This window comes from Phasianus colchicus, chromosome 6, assembly GCF_987193195.1.
Source record: "Phasianus colchicus chromosome 6, bPhaCol1.hap1.1, whole genome shotgun sequence".
NCBI classification, from domain to species: Eukaryota; Metazoa; Chordata; class Aves; order Galliformes; family Phasianidae; genus Phasianus; species Phasianus colchicus.
In genome coordinates, this window is record NC_143441.1 from 10,143,722 (window position 1) to 10,154,036 (window position 10,315).

Here is a 10,315-nt window from a genome sequence, read left to right on the forward strand (position 1 = left end):
CACTTTGCCCCCCACACCTTAGATATTTATAGACCTGGATCAGGTCCCCTCTCAGTCTTCTCTTCTCAAGGCTAAACAGACCCAGCTCACTTAGCCTTTCCTCATAGGGGAGATGCTCCAGGCCCTTCACCATCTTTGTGGCTCTCCGCTGGACTCTTTCCAAGAGATCCCTGTCTTTTTTGTACTGGGGAGCTTCATTCTTTTTCACCGACATCCATCTAAAGCTGGCTTTCTACAGCTGATAAGAATTCTTAAGCAACAACAGGCATACAGACTTTGTAAACCAGAGCTTTATTCATGAGGTGCACACTTCCAGTTCTAAAATATGAAAGCAGGATATGTAGCCAGGCGAAGAGTTAAGGAAGAAAATAATGAAAAAAAGAGCAACAAGCAAGAAATTAATCACACATGTTTAGGGCCCACATATTACTCAATACGTAGTTAAAATCTGCCTAAAAGTCCTTTCTTTTGTCAGTGATGCTCTCAAATGAGTTGCCTCATTGAAAGGCTTTGGCCACAGTCTGGTCTGCCACGGAATTACTCTTCTAATTCTTGTATTTTCAGCAGCTTTTGGATGTTCATAAATGTGGTGCAGATCTGTTCCTTAATACAAAATTCTCATCATTCTCTCAAAAAGTGAATCTTAATTGCTTATCTGAGTCCAGCTTTAAATTCTTAGCAAACATAAAATTCAACTGAACAAATCTACTGGAATATACTACTGGAAACTTGCCAGGAAAAGTGGAAAACTTCAGCCAAAAGCAGAAAAATTCTGTGGTATCCTGTTCTCCACACAGGACACTTTGAAAGAAGAGTGAGTATGGCTTGTTGTCAACTTTCTTCTGTTCCTTCTTTCACATCCTGAATGAACTGTTTCACCAAGCCATGAGTGTGCTCAGAGAGCATAGAGAAGGAAAGTCTTTGGGGTTTGCTATGTCACAGCCAAGCTGATGAAAGGCTTTTGGTGTCAAGTGGAGCCAGAAGACAGAGTGGAATTTCAGAGGCTGCTTCTACCGTATTTCAAAGTACTACACCTTCAAGAATATGAATCTCTCTAGAGAACAAAACAAGAAAATATGAGAATCAATTATCAGTTTCCATTTCTCCGTGTAGGGAAGTAGTGCTCTTTGATGTGGGGAATGTCAAAGCAAGACTACTCAAAGCAAAGCAGAAGAATCAACAGGATCATCGGGTCCAGACCGTTTCTATATTGCTTGTGTTAACAGAGGACAGTGCCATCTACACGTAGAAAGAGATTGCTCAAGGGGATCTGCAAGATGTGTTCTCAAGAAGACTAACCATCTATTAGTGGAAATAGAAGAGGCCTCAGGGAGAGGCTGCCTAAATGGTACACAAGAACTTGAGCAACATGGCCCTAGAGTAAGGCACTATGCCACTGGACGGTGCTAGTGCTACTGCTTCAATAATGGGATGATATCTGAATAACATGAGAAGACTCCAGACTGCCTTTAAACAAACAGGAAATAAGACTGATTCTTGTCATTGTTCTCCTCCCGTGGATGCAGCTGAGATGCAAGACAAGCATAACAAACTACACTCTCATTACATTTCAAACTATCTCTTACAATTCCTGCTGACTGTTCTCTTTTAGCGCTTCCATTTCATCCACCTCTTAGTGTCCCAGTCAATTGAGAAGAAGATTTAATTGAGAGAAGAACTGAAAAATCTCTTCATGCTTCAACGAACACTAATACTACTGATAACCTTACATAGCAAGAAACTTTTGTTGCATTCATTATTTGTACAAAAGGAGAGCATAGTTCAAGCATACAATTTATTCAGAGAGCACATTTATTAAATTGCAATTAATTCTTTTAAAGGAATATGACACCAGGAAACACACTGACAGGAGGCAGATGATCTTCATCCTATATTCACATTATAAAAAAAAAAAAAAAAGAAGTGTGATACAGTTTGGACCCTAGCCACCTGAGCAATGCAAATATGAGATCCTGTGAAGACAAGGCTAACGTTAAGCTAAGGCTTTTTTGACTGACATACTATATGGCATTAACTTCAGATCACAGAGACAGAACTCACAAAGACACGTGAAATTTCAGCCATAGGTAGACTCACCAGGTCAGGTAATGAACATCAGTGTTTCCAGTTTTGTGCACCTGTGACAACAGTGAAGCTAGCATGCATTTCCACCGTGAACCTCCAAGCATGGAGTCTCCACAGGCACTGAGGAAGCTGCTCCAGCATTTAACCAAAATGTAAAAGCAAAACAGACTGTTCTTATGTTTAAATTGAATGTCCTGTCCTATGTTGTTTTTCAGTTTGGGAGCAATTTCCTCTTATCTTCTCACTGGAAAACACTGACAAGAGCTTGCCTCCATCTTTTCTTCTCCAATAAGGTGCTAATATACCTTTGTAAGATCTCCCTGAGCCTTCTCTTCTCCAGGCTAAACAGTCTTACCTCTCAGACTGTCCTTGGATGACATCATTTTCACGGCCTTTCACTTGCTCCAACATATCTATTTGCCTCCTGTACAGTAAAGCCCAGAACTGGGTGCTGCATTCCAGATGTGGCCTCACCAGTGCTGAGTGGAAGAGAAGGATCACCTCTCTCAACCTACTGGCCATTCTTCCAGTACAGCTCAGGCTGTTGCTGGGATTGTAACTGCAGGACTGCATTTCTGGCTTGTTGCCCACCAGGACTATACAGGTTCTTTACACCATGACACACTTTCTTTTGATTTCACATTCCACATTCTCATCTCAAAAGGCTGCGACCAGTCAGTATCTTACCTGTTCACAATCTGCATTTTGATCAGAAGTAGTAAGGCCTTCCATATGGTTACATGGTTGTACATCTGCCTGGTAATCCTTACAGTGCAAGTTCCTGCACTGGGCTACTAGTTTGGATGCTAACAAGTCAGCCAAAAGCCAAAAAAAAAAAAAAAACAAGGATAATGTCTCTATACAATGGGGAGTGCATAGCAAGGTCAGGGGAAGAGGAACGTTCAGCCAAATTTAGCTTCTGTTTTAAAGGAAACTGAGTTCTTAAATGCTTCAGTGTTATTTGTGGATGATCCACTTATGTGTATTTTAATACTCAGATTGCCATGCATGCCAATTGTCACAATGTCATCAGAAGAACTGCTTAGTTATCCAGGTTTTTTCCCCCTATTTCATTGGTAACATCTGAAGCTGAGAACCAGTACAAACAGAAAAAAAGATGGCATGACATATTTGGTAACAGATGTTTAATTAGAGAACAGAATTAAGAATACAGATGTCTAGCAATGAAGATATTTAGTTTCAAAAGTAAATATTATGTCAGAGTCCTTGTGTTTGACATGTTCCTGCATAGAAAGCATGTGTTATACAAAGGAAAATCTGCTCTGTATTTTTTGCCCTTCCATATAGAAAGCTGAAATCCTGCTGTAACCAGCCTCAGCTCCCATTGCTGAATCTTGGAGCAAGTCTAGGTATATATTCAGAGCCCTAGAAATGCAACATCTTGTGAACTTTCTAGTCAAAACAGTCCCTAGCAGTCTACTTTCTCTCACAAAAGCTTGTTTACTTCCCTGACTTCAAAATTGCAGTAATTCCAGAAAACCGATTTCATACAACAAAACCACTTCAGTTACAGATTATTTTAAAAACACAGGACTTTGATTCCTAAGTGCTCGCAAAACTTTAACCCACATGTTTCTTTACTAAGTCTACAGTGAACGAACCTGCTTCTAATTGCTCAAAATTGAGAGTCTCTTGTGTACACAATTAAGATAGATATGGAATAAAAGAACTGGATTGTTAGACTGATAGACCTGAAAGTGCCCTATATGTACTTCTGAAATATAGGTTGACAATTACCTAGTTGATTGATAGTTAAATCATGCTCAATGGTCCACATTTATTCAAATTCCAATTTTAAAATCCAGTTTCCCAAAGGAATCCCTGTGTTCATGCACTCTCCATCACAGCTCTTGGTGGTCTCTCAGACAAAAGACTGAGGTTGTTAAAACCATCCTCACAAAGATCATTGTTTGTGTCTCTGTCTTCTCCCATACCAGGTCTCCATATATCTCTGTAAAAGCTCCCTTATTTCTGTCTCTCCTCTTGCAGAGATACTGTTGAATTCCATTTATTGCACACCAGCCTCTCCTCATTCACCCAGTCACACCCATTAGTCTTTCTGAGCAACCTCTTAATTCTTTCCCACTCCCATGATTTTGCCCCTTCTCATCAAAACCACACATTATGCCTCAAACAGATTAGCTGTTCTTTATTTCCTCTCCATCTCTACGGATAGGAAAGAAACCCATACAAGGTCTCTCCTTCTTGTGTCCATCAGGAAACTCTATGAGCACGCCATAGCTGGCCTTATCAAAGATCTCCTGTTATATACTTGGTTTTCTTTCTACAACTCCATAAGTCCTTGCTTCTCTGCTCAGTAAATCACTCACCAAGAGCAGCTGTGAAGCTACTAAAGAAAAACACATAGGACACCCTTCAGTCCTTCCCTGTCTCTTCTTTTTCTCCGCTTTGTGTAAAACCACTGCACACCAATCACTCTGAAAATTTGCATTAGATTAGTTAATATAGACATAATCTTAGAGACTGTGATGAACAGTAGAATTTCCTCAAACAATCTCAGTTTTACTAGCAAAATATTCAGCGAACAATTGAGATTTTGCTATTTTCATATCATGGCCACTATCAGTAACAGCCCTTTGCCAGTAGAGAATAACTGTGCACTACATTGGAGACAATTAGGCTAACACTAAGCATCTTTGTAAACCTCTCAGGGCAGGTTTTGGTACAAAGCAGTTGACCTTCTGGGCATATACTTTGTATGGCATTTAACCATTTTCTTTTTCAGTTAATTGTGCTTGACCTTAGTGTCACGAAAAACAGCAGTTCAGCATCTTTGAAATATCTATGCAGCTCTTTCAGCATCCTAAGAGTAGAGGTTACTCCAGACTCAGAAACAAGATTTTACTACTGTTATTCTGTTGGCCACGGGTTATGGTCAGACAATCAAAGCTGAAGGCATAAGTGCCAATGCTACATGCAGATAAAGTTTTGAAAGACAGAGAGACAGGCAAGTCCAGCATGGAAAAAAAATACTTAAAGAAAACCATTCCTATTTCAAATTTACCAGCACCGAGACATGAAAAAATCATGAGAGTGGTGGACTGTATGTTTATATTATGATTTGCTGTGAGTTCACTGCTGTTATTTAGCATGGACTCGTCTTCCTTACCTTGCACAAATGATCAGCTTTAGCCTTTGAGGAAAAAAAGAAATCCAATATAGTGCAATCTCCTTTAAGCATAAGTGTTATTACCTTTCATGAAAGCAGGTTCGAGTATCTCATCATTTATTCTATACTTGCAGGGCTCTTTTATTCCTCTGGACCCCTCAATCACTGCTATAGACAGTCTCAGAAATGCTCCTTGTGGGAAATCTTCACACCTGAGGAGAACAACAACAAAAAACAGTGTTTGAAAGGGGTTGTTGGATGCAGTGTTGTCAATAACCTATCACCAAAGACAATTAACACAGCCAAATAAAAGCGAGGTCAGATTCAGAGTGGTAAGAATTGAACAACTGGAAGTGTTTACACTTTTTCTTTAGCATTATTCTTCCTTTTTGTCCTTTCAGTATAAGAGAACATTCTAATTTGTTTCAGCTTTGTTTTAAAAAAAAAAAAATAGTAAAAAAAAATATATATATATTTTTTAAGAGAAAACCAAAACAGAGAGAGAGAGAATAACACAGCTGCTCCACAAGAGTGACAAGCCAGGAGCCAAGATGACAACATCAGGGTTTGACCATTGCAGGTAGCATGATAGTGATAATAACAGGGCTCGTTAAGAGTTCCAGTTAAAGCAAAGTAATGAACCAAGGGCAGCATCTAACCTAGCGGCCTGTGAAGGAGCAGCAGAAGATAAAGCCACACATAGATTGAAAAAAATACTGTGATATAAGTCTAATAGCCTTCCAAGAGGCAGCACCAGGAACAAGCCACCAAAAACATTGGCCCAAGGTCCCTCAGGATCACAAGACCAGAGAGAATCACACGCAGATACATATACCTGTGATATAACTCAGAGTAAGAGTGAATGCCCAAGCTTAAACCTAAATGGAGCCATGGTCAGAAGGCATGGGTGGAGATCCCAGGTGAAGCTGCTCAGGGTCATTAAGAGCTATTAGAGCTCTGAGGACCCAGTCGTAATCAATGGCTCAATGTCAGGTTGCCAGCTGGCAAGAAACAGTGTGTTGCTAGTACTAATATTCACTATTTTTATCAACGTAAATGATAGCACAATATGTACCCTCAGCAAATCTGTTCAGAGCAGTCGAGGTGTAGTAGCCTCTCAGAGCACAGATATTACTCCGGTCTAGGGCTGTATCTACTTACACAGTGCTAGACCTGGAGCGCACACTTTACCCATCCTTGGAGTTGAGCTGCCTGCTCAGAAGGCCAGTTTGCTGACAAAAGAGAGCTATTTGAGAAGCCTTGGATGGCCTTGGAGCTCAATTGCAAGGAGTTTCAGCGGAGGTTAATTACAAAGAACTCTTCTCAGAAGCCTCAACAGGGGGGCCCTCCCTGTCACTGAGAGGGAGCTGAGGTTCTTGCATTCAGCCCTGACAGAGCTGTGCCTCAGCTGTGACACAACCATGCCTGTGCATGGCCTTATACCTTGCTGATCTAAACCCTGACCTGTGCATTAGCTTCCTAGCTTCATCTTGGAGCTGCTTCATTCATCACTATGGACTTTTCTGGCAATGTCAATGCTGCTGGCTTACTTTGTGTACAGCTTTCAGACCTGCCTGGATCACTCTGCTTTGGCTCTGCCTCCAAGCAGTGAGGCTTCTGCCTCCCTTGCTATTTGCTCCCATTTCTCATGGAGCAGTGTCCAGCCATGCTCCTGCACGAACACAGAGCTGCCTGTGGGCAGGAAACTCAATCTACCGTGCTGTGTCTTGGGAGCAGAGGACAGCTCAGTTCTCAGCTGTTGCAACAGGTCTACCAAAAAATGCCATATTGTGCTGTATGACTTGGAGAAATCTAAATTTCAGTTCATGCTTGCCACCTTCTGGATTCAAGTAAGCCATGTGTGAGATAAGACCCACGTGAGCACCATAACTCCTTCCCTTTTTGCATTCATGGCTTACAAAGGCAGGCACACAGAAGGGAGCCAGGTGACACACCGCACCATGTCTCTCATCTGTGTGACAAGAACAGCATCCCAGTAAATGGCATTTACTTGTGTCAGAGCTGAGGTGTGAGCACAGAGGCTGTGCACTGAGAACACTCAAGGCTAATTCAGCTAATAACATTCCCAAAGATCTGCCAAGGGGAAAGGTATCAGGTGTTTTTAGTTAAAGCTAAAATGAAGGCCAGACCAGTGAGGTAGGGATGTAGGAAGCCTTCCTAGGCTGCATGAGGTGATATTAATTGGGAAAGGAAATAGAGCTTTCTTGCCTCATCTGAAACACCTGTCCAGGAGAGTAAGACAGGAGGCTAATGGCTGCACTATATGCAGAATGAGCACACTTGAACTTCTACTACGAGTCTGATGCAATATAAAAGGTCATCTTGTACAATCCCAACAAAGGGCACTCCGGTTTATTTCTGGTGTACCAGTTCTCTTAGAAAAGTAATGTATTTGTATCCCATGCTTGCGGCACTTGAAGCATCTTCAGCTTTGTAATCACAGATCAATCTTTGTAAAACTTCATCAACTTATTCTTTGAATTAAGCACAGTCTTTCAAACTAATTGGGTAGAACAACAAATGCTTGTGGAATCTGAATGCCTTGAGGGACTCAAAAGGAATATCAAATCAGTTTGGACAGCCTATTAAAATGAAGTAATATGGAAGTGGACTGGAGATTTAAAAGCTGCTGGCATGACTTTTGGAGCGTATTACTGTTACAAGCAGTGTTGCCTTTATGCAAGAAGGCTCAGTGTACCTTTCCCTCACTCCCTGCTTGCTGTCAAACTACACTGTTTCAAGCAAAGGAAGCCATTATCTCACACAGAGATCAAAAGCAGAAGTTCTCTGATGATTTTCAAATCTCAGATTTAAGATCTAATGCCTGGTTGTAGTTGTGGAAGTTAATCAGACAGAACACTGAATAAGACTGCTTCCAATGCTGACATCCATTCTCTGGCGGCTTTCTGGCCAGAACAGGAGATATCTTTCTATTGGTGCATCATGGCACAGCACGAAGCAGTTCCATCTAAGGCACCTCATTCTGCCCCAGTAATGTTTAAAGATAATAGACATGTCACTGAGGGACTGGCTTTCACTGAGAAGGAGATAAGTAAAGTGCACAACTGTTCTGCAGACTCATTTCAGTTTGAGTTTTTTGCTCTTTCTATCTGAATCAATGTTTGGCTCGGCCTCTACTGGGCACTTGGGAATTCACACCAAAAAAGGGACATATGCATGCAGATTCTTTTGCCACTGGGGTTTATCCTGTCCACTGGATAGAATATCATGCCCTGTAATTTGGTTGGCATATTGACAGACTTTAGATCTGTAGCTTTACAGATCCTGAATCCGATATGATCCAATGGGGGTATGAGAAAGACAGTGAATATTCTCACAACCCATTCCAAGACATTCAAGGGCAGAATCAGATTTGCAGGCTTCATTAGTTACAAACATCTTTTCATTAGTTACAAACAGCTTCTTTTTCAGCAGGAAAAGACCATGAAAGACCATGACTGAGTCAATCAACATAAGCAGTTCCTGGAATTCTTGATCTTCCCCCCCCCTGCAAACACCAGAATAACTTTGTTTCACACAACATTTTCACACATCACCTCATTTTTTAAGAGCTACAAGCAAATGTAGCTCATTTGTCCACTGCAGCAAACTACTTAAAGGGGTTTCTGAAAGTAATCCCCTTTTAAAATGCGGTTTTCAACTCATCATAGAAATTACATGGCTGTCTCAGCTAGAAGTAGAATGATGTTAATGTTAGCAGTTAATATTTAGCAAGCATCATAATATCACTGCGCATTGTTGTGTAAGATTATGTCAAAGAAAGTGAAAAGAACAGCATTTATGGAGTGCCTGAGTCAGAGGACATATCAGAACAGCGAGAGATTTCAGTTTAGACAACTAGTCCCAAGTGTGCTAAAGTAGACTTTTGGCTGAAAGAGAAACAAATACTCTACAAACAAGCTGTTGCACAACTTGTGTTGCTCAGAGGTAGATAGGATAGCAAAACAACTATAAGTTAGAAGGGGATTTTCAGGTTTTACACAAGCTCAAACTAGGTGCTCGAGCTTGTGAGTGTTCTGCTCAAATACAGAGCACAGACAAGCCAGACAGAAAACATTCATTTTCCCCTGACAACCAATTACAGTTCTTGGTAAATACTCAGTAAAGGAAATCCATAACTGTGGTCTGCCTAAAAGACCATGAGGGACCGTGATGTAAGGTAGATGGCAGTGGAGCTAATAAGGTACATGAGATCAGACATATATGGATTGTCTACAACAGAAAAATGCATGCAAAGTGATCTGTGGTTTTCTTAAAAAATGGTAGAGCTGACTAAGTATCAGAGTCAGAAAAGTATGTTCACTAATGGGAACATCTGGATCAACTTAGAGCAGCTTAAAATATTCATACGAATCAAAAGAGCCAAAGAAGGGAAATTATTCATCAGTTTATATGTAGGCAAACAATTTCATATGACTGAGATAGATATGAAAGAAAGCCGCATCAACACAGTGGTGGGACACTTCAAGTCAAGCACTAAAAGCAGAGACTGGATTCTCTGTCAAGGCAAGCCATTAGGAAAGCTTTTGGTTGCTGGGGAGGATGCCTCAGTAAAACACACATGAATTATTCAGTCATGTTCTTATATTGTTAATGCTGTGAAAATAAATACAGACAAAAAATATGAAATCATAATATTCTTGTTACTTCGAGCCATTTTAAGTACTGCAGCAATCAATTACTTCTGAAGAAAAAGTAATGATTAAAAAAAAAAAGCAGTACAAAGCAAGACACTCAATGCAAACAAGGAGATATAAGGTACTGCAAGCAAGCTGTAGCATCAAATTTGCCCACTGAGCCACAGCACATTTTTGGCTGGTCACATCATCATATTCCTAATTGCCTTCAGCCCTTGTCTAGAACAACCATTTACTGTAAATCTTCAGAGAAGCTGTTATTCCTGTAAAGGTGTTGACTTGGAAAGTAATCCAGCTCAAAAGATATGTACATGCCTTATAAGAACTGGGAAGGAAGTTTTCTGGGAAGGACACAAATCACAGATAGCTTTTTACAGTAACAGGTATAGCTGATAGAAAC

The 10,315-nt window shown here is 40.6% G+C and overlaps 1 long non-coding RNA gene across 2 annotated transcripts; it reads right to left on the reverse strand.

Annotated features, from left to right (window-relative positions):
• Positions 1-290: 290 nt before the first annotated feature.
• On the reverse strand, positions 291-6,139 carry LOC149917416 (uncharacterized). Of its 2 annotated transcripts, none has more exons than XR_016467437.1 (3): positions 6,072-6,139; positions 5,321-5,448; positions 291-1,054 (listed from the first exon to the last, which is right to left on the reverse strand). It is a non-coding gene; the product is annotated as an uncharacterized LOC149917416 (long non-coding RNA). The 2 variants fall into 2 exon arrangements; XR_016467436.1 differs by lacking the exon at positions 6,072-6,139 and adding an exon at positions 5,896-6,047.
• Positions 6,140-10,315: the final 4,176 nt, after the last annotated feature.